Consider the following 13,332-nt stretch of genomic DNA (forward strand, 5'->3'; position numbering starts at 1 on the left):
CTTAAACTTAATTCTGGGCTTTTTGCCCTGCCAGACAAACTTAGAAATGTCTCTCTGCCACTTCTGAAAGCACTCTGTTTTGTCCAAAACCTGAAGTGTTTGAAATAAAAACAACATCCTTGGCAATACATTCATCTTAATAGCAGCAATTCGGCCTAACAAAGAAAGTTTCAATTTTGACCAACTGTCTAAGTCTCTCTTAATTTCTGTCCAGCATTTTTCATAATTGTCCTTAAATAGACTTAGATTTTTTACTGTTATGTTTACCCCTAGGTATTTTACTTTTTTAACCACATTAAGTTCCGTCTCATTCTGAAACCGTTCTGACTCTGTATCAGTCAAATTTTTCCCCAAAACCTTAGTTTTCTGTTTATTTAGTTTAAATCCAGCCACCCGACCAAAGTCATTAATCAGTTGTAATACTCTTTTCGTACTGGGCTCTGGCTTCTGCAAGGTCAAAACCAGGTCATCTGCGAAAGCTTTTAATTTATATTGTTTCTGACCGACCTGAATTCCTTCCACCAACCGATCCCCTCTAATCATGTTCAATAGCACTTCCAGAACCGAAATGAATAACAAAGGGGAAATAGGGCAACCTTGTCGTGTCCCTTTTTCAATTTTGAACTCTTCTGTAACCACATTATTAACTATCAATTTAGCTTTCTGTTCTGAATATATCGCCTCAATCCCATTCTCAAAACCCCGTCCCACTCCCATCTCTTTTAAATTTCCCATCATAAATTTCCAGGAGATATTGTCAAAGGCCTTCTCCGCGTCTATAAAAATTAAAACTGCTTTTGTATTTATATCTGTTTGCAAAAGTTCCAAAATGTCAATAATGTTCCTTGTATTAGCAAACAGATGTCTACCTGGGAGAAAGCCGGCCTGGTCCTTATGAATTACTTCATTTAAAACTTTTTTAAATCTATTTGCCAAAATGTCTGCAAATATTTTGTAATCCACATTTAAAAGAGAGATGGGACGGTAGTTCTTAAGTTGTGTCTTTTCAGCTTCCGACTTTGGTATTAATGTGATGAACGCTTCCTTCCACGACTCCGGTGCCCTCTTCCCCTCCATAATTTCATTGCTGACCTCCATCAAGGGTTGTATCAAATAGTCTTTTAATGTCTTATAGTACTTGGAGGTCAGCCCATCTGGTCCTGGAGATTTGCCGAGTTGCATGTTCTGGATGGCTTGTTCAATCTCCTGTCGTGTTATTTTAGAATTCAGGATTGTCCTATTTTCTTGTGACAATTTAGATAGTCCGTTTTTTGCCAAAAATTGTTTAATCTCAACATCGTCTTGCGGCCCTTGGGTGTATAATTTTTTGAAATATCTCTGGAAACACTTTCTGATGTCCACTGGATTCTGAATGTTTTTTCCATCAACCTCTAAGTTTGTAACAGTATTTAATCTTTGTCTTCTCTTCAACTGCCAAGCTAGCAGTTTTCCACATTTATTCGCCGACTCAAACGTTTTTTGTTTCATTAATTTAACCTTCCATTCAATTTCCTGATTTATCAATTTAGAATATTGTGTTTGATAAAGTTTAATTTCTCTCAGAGTTGGCTGTGACTTCGGATTCACTCTTAATTTCTTCTCTAATTCTTTTATTTTATCCAAGATCTTATCTTTTTTCTCATTTTGTGTTCTTTTCTTTACTGCATTCTGTTGTATCAAGAATCCCCTCATTACAGCTTTACTTGCGTCCCAGATTATTCTTTTTTCCACCATATTATTCATATTTATCTCAAAGTAGTCCTTCAAAACTTTTTGGGCCTTCTTGGTAATTTCCTGATCTCTGAACAAATTGTCATTCATCTTCCATCTAAAGGATCCAGTTGGTAATAGTGTCATATCCATCTTTACTGCATTATGGTCGGAACAGGTCTTTGGGCAGATTTCCACTTTTCTGACCTTAGGTGCCAGGCCTCTAGAAATCCATATTTGGTCGATTCTTGTCCAGGTCAGTTGGGCTTCAGAAAAGAATGTTCCCTCTCTTCCTAGTGGGTTCTTTGTCCTCCAAATGTCAATCAAATCCATATTGTCAGTCATTTCAAAAAAGGTTTTAGGTAGTCTGCCGTCTTTTGTAACATTTTGACTTTGTGACTTGTCCATGTTAGTTGATACGACCCCATTCATATCTCCCATCATTATGATGTTGTTGTAATCCAGATAGTCCAGCATTGTCTCCTGCAGCTTCTTGTAAAATTCCGATTTCCCTTCATTAGGTGCATAGATTCCTAATATCAACAGTTTCTCTCCTTGATATTGTATCTCAATAGCCAAAATTCTTCCATGTTCATCTTTAAATAGGAATTTAGGTGACAGGCTCTCTTTTGCATATATCACCACGCCTCTCTTCTTAACTTTGTCCGACGATACAAATTCCTGGCCCAATCTTTTATTTATTAACACTTTTCTGTGGAGCCTCGTCACATGTGTTTCTTGTAAACAGATAATGTCCAATTGTTCTTTTTTTAATATGTGAAATATTTTCTTCCTTTTTTCCGGAATGTTACAACCATTAATATTCCAACTCAGCAGTTGCAGAGACATCCTGGATCAATCTGGTTATTTCTCCAGGGGTGGTATCTTCTCTGAATCTTCAGGTTCCCCGGGTGCTGGTGTTGATGCTGGCGTTGCCCCAGGCCCAGAAGGTAGTTCAATTCCTTTTTGAAGATCCTCTCCGTATGTAGCCAAAAATTTGTCTCTCTCTTCCAATGTTCTAACTTTGACCTTTCTCCCTCTAAAGGTAAAAGATATTCCTTGGGGAAATTCCCACCTGAATGGAATTGCGTTGCTCCTTAGTAGTTTGGCAAGTTCAGAATAGGCGGCTCTAAGGTCCAGCAGTTGTCTTGGGATATCTTTATAAATTTCAATTCTTCTATCCAAAACCTCCAGTGACTTTCCGTAGTGTAGGCCCAAAATCTTATCCCTTTCCTCCTTTGATCTCAATGTTATCAAACAGTCTCTGGGCCTCTCCTTCTTTATGAATCTTCCAAGTCTGAAAGCTGACACAATTTTAAAGTCCTTTTCTTCCAAATTCCAGAACTTGGAGAATTCTTTGGTCAAAAACTCAGTTAGATTTCCTTCTTCTGCCTCTTGTAATGATCTAATCCTCAAATTATTCTCACGATTTCGCAGTTCTATCATAGAAAGATAAATCTGATGTTCCCCAACTTGTTTAGTGAGTGGTCTTACCTCTTGCTCTAAATTTTCCAATTTTTGTCTGGTATCCTCAGCCAATTTCCGATTTTCTGCTGAGGCCTCCGTTAACTGTCCAATTGCTTGTGTATTCTGTACCACTTGTATGGTTAGTTTATTTAGACATTCTGTATTTTTGTCAATCTTTGCTGATTGTACATCTACTTTCTTGTCCAAAGCTTCCAATTTTTCAAAAATTTTGTCTAGAACAGAAACAGATACTCCTGAGGCCATATCTTCCAATTGTAACTGCTCTGCTTCACCCTCTCCCTCTTTTGCCTGTGACAAGGCAACTTCTTCAACTTCTACTTCTGAGGGCAAAGTAGGTACAGATGATCTACGTGTCTGCGAGGCTGAGGTTAGAGTTGTTAAAGTTGTTTGTCTAACTCTCCCTCTTTTTCTTGTGCCACTCATTCCAACGTTATCTGTCAGTCAAGGTCACACTGAGTTATTCCCATGGGAATGGAAAGGCCCAGAGCAAGCAAACAACAAGGGAATCGAAAGTAAATGTACATGTAAAGTCACTGTTTTAGTCCAATCCTCTAGAGGGAGCTTAAAATGTCTTTCAGAGTCTAATTTAATGTCCAAGAACCTTCAGATACAAATGTTTAGCAGAGTTTATAAATGGTCACTTTGTTACAGACAGTGCTTATTTATCTCCAAAAAGAATGTTTCAAATTTAAAAGGTCTCAATACCCTCAGATTGTTGCAAGTTCCAATATACAGTATCCAAATCTGCAGTACTGACAGCTCAATCTCTTAATGCTCAGGCAGCTCCTGACTCTGGGTTTCACCTTCTAATTTGTAATCCAATAAAAGGAGGAAAGTCAAGTGCAAGTAATAATCCCAAATCTTTAGCTTAAAGTCTTTACTTTAAATTGCAAGTTCAATAGATGCTTAGATCTGTAAAGTTTAGAATCTCTTTCTTTCAGCCTCCACTCCTCCAGCTGATTGCTTTTTTCAAGTTCAATGGCTGCGGAAGACGGACTTCCTGTTTCCACGTCTCTCCGCTTTCAGCCAAGTTCAAGCCAATTTAGATTTTTCCTTTAAAGTCTCTAATTTCAAGTGATTCAGTCTTTTACTCACGAATAAGTTGCTTTTCGTCCGGATCCGTAATTTGACAGGAAAAGGGATCAGCGCTCACCGGCAGCAGCAGCGCGGCTTCGCTCCACAGACTGTGAAGCAGCTCTCAGCGCCGCAACCCCCCTCCACGCTCCGGAGCCCCTTACGGGGTTCCTTTAGCGCTTGGAGGGTCGCTCAAGGCGCCCACCGAGCCTCAAGACCCCAGGCTCTTGCTGCCTGGGGTTTTCCGAAATGGGTCTCCGCTTCGCCGTAGCGGACGACCCGTTGTCTGCGGAGCCTCCTCTCCCGTTCAGAAGAGGACCGCCATTGCCGTTCGCGCCGCCCCCGGAAGTGAATTTACTCTTCTTCCTGGGCTTGCAAGAACTAAAACAGAACTAGGCTACAAAGGAGAGAGGGAGGTTTTCCCCACTCTAGGCAGAGACAATAGAAACTAGAATATTATTGAGCCTTCATTTCCCAGTCTGCCTGGAGGTCTGGAAACGGGAAGGGCACTTCTTAAAGGAGCACCATTATTATTTCTTCTACCCAATACTAAAACACAGATTTGCTGTCACTAAATAACTGAACCCTGTGGGGGCAGAACAAAAGCTGTCTTACACCAAGTCAGATCATTGCATTGGTCCATTAGTTCAGTATTATCATCAGTGACTCTCCAGGGTTTCAAACAGGGACTCTACGCAGAGATGCCAGGGGTTCAACTTCAGACCTTTTACATGCAAAGCATGTTCACTGTCACCAAGTCCCAGCCCTTCTCATCATGCACAATTATAAAGAAGCTTACCTCTAAACCAGCACAGACCGAACAAGCTATAACAACCCTGAATGTAGCTTGGGGAGGGAGAGATAAGGAGCAGGATTGCCCACTTAGAGAGTATGCATGATCCCTGTGGCAAATCTCTTTGAAGATTACCCAGAAATGGTAATCTTCTGCACCTGTCAAAAGCACTGGTATTTAAGAAGCAATTGTCAGCAGTGTGTTCCACCAGTGTAAACCAGCATAGAGCCCCAAGTGGAGTATTACAGGGAAGGGCTGTCCATGGATTAGTTGGATCCTAAGATGGTCCATATTCAAGACAGAGACAAGTAAAACAAAACACAAAACAAACCCAGCTCCCCATCTTCTGCCCAGAACAGCAGGAGCTGGCAGAGCTGCAGATACCTCACAGGAGCTACTGCTCCCCTCCTGGCCAGTCGCTCTTAGGATTTCTCTGCAGAGAACTTTTAATGGGTCTACCTCAACTAGGATCTGTAGCAGAAGTGGATTGGAGACTCAAAAGTGGGACACATCCATACTTTTTCCACTGCAAAATTTTGATTCCATATCAAATCATGAATGCCATCTTGGTGAAACACTAAAATCTGAAAAATGTTCATAAGTATGACAAATTTTCTGTTCTTAAACATTTCCAGCATAAACTTAGAATATGTATGGGAAATGATTCCAGATTATAAACCTTGGCATCTAAACTCCTTTCCCACATATGATTGCTAAATCAGTTCCCTCCCTTACTAGGGATGAGATTCACTGTTCTGTACCTGATTGTCTTTTGAATCACATTTTCTTAACTCAAATTTGGTCTGTTGCAATTCACATTTCATTAGATTGCTTGATCCAAGCCCAGGCAGGGGCGGATTTAGGTTTGATGAGACCCTAAGCTGCTGAAGGTAATGGGGCACTTTATATGTCCAGCTGTCCTTTGTCAACAACAAATTGTCACTGTTTTTGTGTTGAATATATGCTATATGGTAATTTATGGATCTACACAACACAACACTGTTTGCTGTATGTAGGTTTTACTTTGTTTTTATCTTACATTTTGGAAATGTACATCCAGGTTTTTTTCCCCTTTAAATTGTTTTGGGGGCCCCAAGAGAGTGGGGCCTTAAGCTATAACTTGTTTAGCTTATACGTAAATCCAGCACTGAGCCCATGGCTGGCAGTTTGCAAAAAACACACACAAAACTACTGTTTTTTATTCTCCTAACAGGTGTTGCAGTTGTCGCTTAGTAGTCAATATCACACTTGACAGTACTGCTACTGTTATTGATTTCCCATTATCAAGCAGCCATTTGGATGCCTCCAGGGGTGTTGTAATTTGTCCATCAATGAGTTTAATTGATAATATGTGATCCTTGTATGTTGTTGAAAGAAGATGCTGCTCAAAGAAAGTGGGGGGTGGGGGTGGGACAGGACAGGACAAAGCATTAGATGTATTTTATCGTAACAAGACATAGAAATATCAAATTTTATAAAATGGTTCATTAAAATATTAGTTGATTTGGTGGGCATGGAGACAGAATTCTATATATTAACTTCAGGAGTTGTGGAACCTCTGTCACTAGCACTACAGGTCTGCTGTGCACCTGATTTCCTCAGGGAACAGGAAAGAAACAAAAGACTTAAAACCATTGTCTGTGTGCGAATGGTGCAGACATTAGGCAGCAAGATATCCCCTCCTCCAGCAGGTAAGGGGTGAGGGACATTACAACATAGCAAAGAACAACAATCCAATAATCCTCCCCACTCTCTCATTCCCACCTTCTTGCAAAGCCAAGAATGGCCACATGCAGTAACAAAGTTGGCAAAGGCCTTTGCTTAAAATTGCAGGAAAAGCTGTAGTATTTTAAATGTAACTAATGTATTTTGAATTATGCCATGTATATGTGAGTGGGACACAGCATGATATGAAAGCAAGGACACAAAGTACCTGGCTCTGTGAATGAACAACTGTTGCTCAGGGCACTGAATTTTTTCTTAAGCATTGTGCAGTAGTGAAATTTACAGAACACAGGAAAGGACATAACTGATATTATTCTTATTATCAGCTATTAAGAGAAGCAGTGCCACTGCCATTTTCTACTGGATGATGAATTATGTATGTGTGTGTGCATGATTTTCATGCAACAAATACATGTTTAGTGCAATGGAACATGACCAAAGCAGGGTATGGTTTGTACTCTTGAATCTATGCACTGTACTGCTGCTTAGTCCTTTATTTTAAAATACATTTCCCTATATTTGCAAAGCTGCTAGTACCATTAAGCATTTACCCACCTTTGTGTAATGGAGAGGAGATAAAAGATGAAAAAAAATAGCAATGAATGTTAATGCCAACTATCATCACCTCAATAAAATTGAGTTAAAGGGAATACACATTTCAGCACTTCATATAGCAGTATAACTCCAAAACAATGGCAATTAACAGAGTATCAGTTTAATGGCTGTGGCTCAAAAATGTTGCTTGTGCTGTTTTTAAACATATAAATTAAATATTTAAATTTAAATTAAATAGTGCTAGCACTCACATGAAATACTATTGGCTCACACTGTGTACGAGCGAACAGTGCAGAGCTCGCATTAAAGTTCAGTTATTGTGAAATTCTCCATACCCCTCATCCACCTATCCTGCTGACCCAAATATCTACCTTACTGCATGCTTGCAACCACCAATTGATGCTCAGTAATTCAGTCCAGTAATTTATATGGAGCAATACAGTTTTCTAGGATTCATTGGAGACCCCTAAAGGCCATGATAAGGCTTCATGCCTTATATTTGACACTCATCTCCAGTGAGATATAATTAGGTAAGCCAGGATTTGAACTTAGATCTACATAAATGGATGGCCACATGTGGGTGAACATGAGCTCCTTTGCAGAACTGAAAACTAAATAATTCCTGCCTCTGGACCACAACATAATATGCATACTAGTATAAACCTGGTAGATCTAGTTCATACAGTGAAATCATGCTAGTATAAGCCTATTAGATGTAACTCATACAATAAAATACTCTGATACTGATCACCGAATATTCTTTAACATAGCAGGGCTTTACGATGATCCTCTTTTCTAAGAAAAAGTCGCAAGATTATAACACTCGTCAGTCATCTCAGGAGAAAAAGCAGTGGTACCATGTGTTACTGGAGACTGCTTTCTTCTTTCCTAACAGCAATTACATACTGCTCAGAACACTGACAGCAATTAAATAGGATCTCTGTTCCTGAACACCTTTTCTCTTCTTTATGTGTGTGAGAAAGAGAAAGAGGAGAGAGAAAGAGAGAATTTCAGCAAACTGAAGAGCAAAATTAGATATTGCACAAAATAATGAAGAATGGGGAAACTTTACATTTTGAAAAGAAGTAATTTGACAGTCTTTTGGCTATAATGAAAGGGCTAGCAAGCCTAATCAATTTCTTTTGTTGGAGATCTTCTTTGAGTCAGTGTGTTATTGTTTAAAATACATCTCAAAAGTGCTGAACTGCATGCACTTTCCCTGTGATAATACTTTTTTCCAGATCAGCTAGTATAATGGTAAAAATATGCTAACAAACGTTACTTTTGCATGTGGCCTGACAGCATTTTAAAATTATTACAGATCCCCTTTGTTCAACACAGGTAAAATTAGCATGCATGGGGAACAGCAGAATTGTGGCAACAGGCTGTGTTCCCATACCCTCCAACATTTTTCTGATGAAAATAAGAATGTCCCATTCCATAATGATAATTTTACTATTTACCGTATACCCCATACATCTTACTGGGTTGCCCCAGCATTCTGGGCAGCTTACAACATATCTAAAAACATAATAAAACATTAAACATTTTTTTAAAAACTGTCCTACACAGGATTGCCTTCAGGCAGCTCAGGTGCTGGATACCCTCCCACATTTCTCCAGTGAAAATAGGGACATCCTAAGGAAAAGCAGGACATTCTGGGATCAAGTCAGAAACTGGGACGGCTTATCTAAATCAGGGGCGTCCCTGGAAAATAGGGTCACTTGGAGGGGCTGCATTCCTGCCTAGACACATTCATTAGAACATCAATAGAGAACCTCCCTGCATACAGTTGTGTTAGACTTCCAAGAAAAGGAAGGTTGTCAGTTGTATGAAAAGGTCCTGTGATCATCCTGGACTCCATTAAAAGGACCTGTCATTGGATGGTCACTTGCTGAGCCCCTCCAATACTCAGCTGAGATCCGGCTTCCTTTAAGATACTTGCTGCTGCCACTACCTTCTGAGTGGGGGGGGGAGCCTTAGGCCGCCCAAGCCCCTCTGTTTGGCCCCCAATACTCTACCCAGATCATCTCCTAAAACAACAACCCTCACCACTCCTGCGCACTACTCTCCTTGAAGGCTTTTGCCTGGCTGGGGTGTATCAGTGAATTGTAATAATGCCTCCTGCTCACCTGTAAGAAGCTGAAAAATAGGAGGTGAAGAGTGTAGATAGCAGTGACCAGAGGAGACATGACCACTGGAAGGTGAACAGAATGAAGCAGTTTAGTCATGCTGGCCACATGACCTGGAAAGCTGCGGACAAACGCTGGCTCCCTCAGCCTGAAAGTGAAATGAGCGCCGCAACCCCATAGTTGCCTTTGACTAGACTTAACCACCCAGGGGTCCTTTACCTTTGCATCTGTAGCAACACAACCAGACACCTTCATCTACCCCAGCTGCAATAAGACACATTTCTCCCATATCAGAACACAGATTTGTAATACCTCTAAGAATTCCCCATCCTTGCCAAAAACAAGAAAAAAATGTTCTCAATTTAGTGATTTTATATAGACAGCCTAACCACATATTTTATCTGCTGGCACAATTCTGAAAGTTTTGAAGTACTGATTTCTTACAACAGCTTGGAAATTATATTATTTTTTGTATAAGGTCGATATTCAGTATATTTATTTAACATTGTCCCACCACAATCATACACACACATGAATCTTTGTTAATTTTCCCTTGATGTTTTCTACAGCAATTAAGCTATTATCACTGAAAGCTTTTCTCATAGAAACTATGTTGCTTCTGTTTTCAGAGCACTGAAATCAAATATTAGGCTTTTTTTTAAAAAAAAAAATCTAGGAAATCTACCTGACTCTGTATCCAAGGCAACAAATCTCTGGTTAATGATCAACTAGAATTTCTCTGTGGAGGTGGTTATTAGTTTTATTAGTTTTACCAAGCACTGAAGTAAGAAGCTTCCACTGAAATGTCTCCTTACGCCCATCTGCAACATAGGTTAAGGCAGAGAAATGCAGAACAGGAAATTTGGCAAACAGTTTTTGCATGGAAAATGTTCAAATTTTGAACATATATTCAGGGAAAAAATGGATTTAATATTTTTCAGAATGAATGTTTAAACATTTGAACTACATCAGTCCATGCATGTGGTACAATATCACGGGAAAGCTCCTGCCTTCTCCACCAACAGCACTGTGGGGGCTCACATTGGATTAATAAATTGAACAGATAAAAGCTGAACAATGGCTTTCCCATGACAAACCAAATTGTAGCAGCTTGGGGGTGGGCTGGGGAATAATACTTTGGCCCTATCCCTGCTGGGCAGAGTATATCCTTTGAAAACTGTCCTTTCCCAAAACTGATGCAAATGTTTTTGAAATAATTATTTGAAAAACTTTTCACATACTAATAAATCCTACTATATTAGTTTCACTTTAAACTTGTAATTTTCTTTCCAAAGTTGGCTAGCTGAAATGAACTGAGCTGTCTACATCACTTCCGACACAAACACACTGGGGGCATTCTTTGTTCACCAACTCATCCTGTCATTCTAAGTAATGGCTCAGTCATTTACTAAACAAACAAACAAACAAACAGTGACTATTGCTATTGCTTCTGGCAATTTTCAAAAATTCTCAGTTGAGTAATGAATTTTTTCTCAGCACCGTGGAATTAAAGACCATCAAAATTATGAAAAATAAGAGCCACAAAGTGAGATAGGCTCAATAATTCACAAAAAATGGATGAAATGGAACAACATTGTGAATTACATGGGAGGTATGCAAGAGCAGGGCAATTACATCCTTGGGTAATTAACCATTATTACCGCACTGCTTGCAACAGGCTACAGTGCTGCACAGTTTCAAGCACGCCTTGAAAGGAAGTCTCAAGCTTTTCCACTTCCAGCTTTTTCTATAGGCTTATTCACACGCCGAGCACAGGCGCAAGCTGTGTGCAAGTGTTTGCGTGAATGAGTATACACTTCATTTGTACAGCTCAACTATTGCACACTGATCATACACTTGTTGAATGATAAATGCAACTAACTGCATCAGTTTACTGCTCAGCCATTTGTGTTCACAGGCACACCGACTACATTCATCGAATGGGTGAACACTCCTTATGGGAAACCACTTCCAGAGTTCCAATCTGAGATGTGTACTGTTCCTTGGAAGTGCATCACCATATAAAGCACTCTCAGTCTTGATCTATATGGCTATAGGGTCCATAAGATGGTGTTCAAAAGCCATATCATGTATCTTCCTCCTGCCTGCTGCGGTGGCTAGAAAACTGCTTTGCAGAGCAGTGAATGTGTGTTATAGTCCTGCCTTATCCTGCCTTGTTTAAAATATACTGTGCAGACCAAGTACACAAGCATTGTCGCTAGATGCATGGTAAAACCATTCCCTGCATTCCCATTTATTTTGGTTCTGAAAAGCAATTTAGTTGTACAGTAAAACAAACAGCCAAGAATTTCATCATGCGCTTAGCAGCAACATGCATCACTTCAAAGCCACCATGTACAAAGTAGTGTGTGAATTGGAGGTTTTCTTTCAAGTATCCTTTGGATTTACTGATCTGCTATAAAGGGTTATCTGTACAATTGTGGAAGACAAACATCCTTGATCCAAAGCAGTGGTCTTCACACTGACACCAAGACTACAGTGAATTGCACTTTGGTAACAAAAGCTATAAATCTTCAATATTAGGAAATAAACAAAAGAATGATTTGAAGCCGAGCGAAATGTTCCATGCTATTGGTATCTGATAAATCCTTTTCTTTGATAGTGTAAGATAGCTTCTACTATTAGAACTCAGATCTCCAACAAATTAAAGGGGTTATATGAAATAAATTCTCAATCTGTAACATGCTTTCCTTTTTCCTTAGATGAAACATGATCTGCTCTTTGAACAAGGCTCAGGATGCTCTAGGGAATTAAAACGTTTTCTCCATCAATCTTGTCTGGCATGTCCAAAGGCTGTCCAAGTATCATCCCTCTCAGATCACAATAGGTTCTCATAGTGAATCTTAATTACGGTTTTAGTTATTGGATACAATGGTTTAGAATGGTGTAACTTGTTCCGGAAAAGCAGTGAACAGATAAAGCCTTCAAATGCTATACATTTATATTGCATATCACCCCAATCTCTGTGCAGTGAGAGATTCCAGGGTGCTTACCCAGGGTTCATGTTTCTTTTGGAACAAGGCACAGTGAAGACTGTGGTGTCTATATGATATATGGTTTATTGATACATATATACAATTTGAGTCTCCGATGGAGGGGCTCACAGCATTAGAATCCCGAAAGGGTCTTGCTTCTCCCATAGCCGCAGCCTTGGATTCAAGCAGAAATCAGGCATGGCACTCTCTCTCTGGCTTCCCAGCCTGCAGCTTTGCTTCTACCTTCTAGCTCACATAACTCAACTCTCAACTCTGGTCTATGGCTTTCTAACTATCAATGAGCGGCACACAACCACTTCATTTGTTACCATAATGGCCCATACTTAGACTCAGAGTTAGAAGGAACCCCAAGGTCATCTAGTAAAAAAACCCTGCAATCATTACTTCACCTGGTAAGGTGAGGGTCATTACCTCACCAAGAAGCTCGCCTGGCTATTCCAGGAATTCAATTCATGCTGGATCCAGCATACAGCCACAACTCATAACAATGCTCCTAGGGCTTTTGTAACCTCTCTTGTTGTCGTGAATTTTTATTTGTTCTTCACTCCCATCTTTCTCTGGCCTTCATGACAATTACAGAATGTAGGAGATAACAAATCCATATGATCATGAACATAAATCATGCATCCCGTAGCAAAGTAAATTGACTGCAAAGGTGAACATTATTATTAGAAGGTGGGAGATCAAAATATAAATTGCATATCATTTGACTTTTCTGCTGATAGGCTGAAATGAATTGGGAATTGGATGTTGGAATTAATTCATCAAGAAATATATCATTTGCTGAAAGTATAATGAAATAAGTGAGTGGCTAGGTCTGTATGTTAATTGCTTCACA

At 39.6% G+C, this 13,332-nt stretch overlaps 1 long non-coding RNA gene across 1 annotated transcript in view; it reads left to right on the forward strand.

The window, feature by feature from the left end:
- Nucleotides 1–11,670, forward strand: part of LOC308481115 — a 36,364-nt gene extending 24,694 nt beyond the window's left edge. The window contains exon 3 of the long non-coding RNA XR_013988461.1: nt 11,396–11,670. This is a non-coding gene — a long non-coding RNA (uncharacterized lncRNA). The remainder of the gene's footprint in view (nt 1–11,395) is intronic.
- The last annotated feature ends 1,662 nt before the right edge of the window (nt 11,671–13,332 follow it).

Source organism: Podarcis pityusensis (genome assembly GCF_964106645.2).
Source record: "Podarcis pityusensis genome assembly, chromosome: 7".
In the NCBI taxonomy this organism is placed as follows: domain Eukaryota; kingdom Metazoa; phylum Chordata; class Lepidosauria; order Squamata; family Lacertidae; genus Podarcis; species Podarcis pityusensis.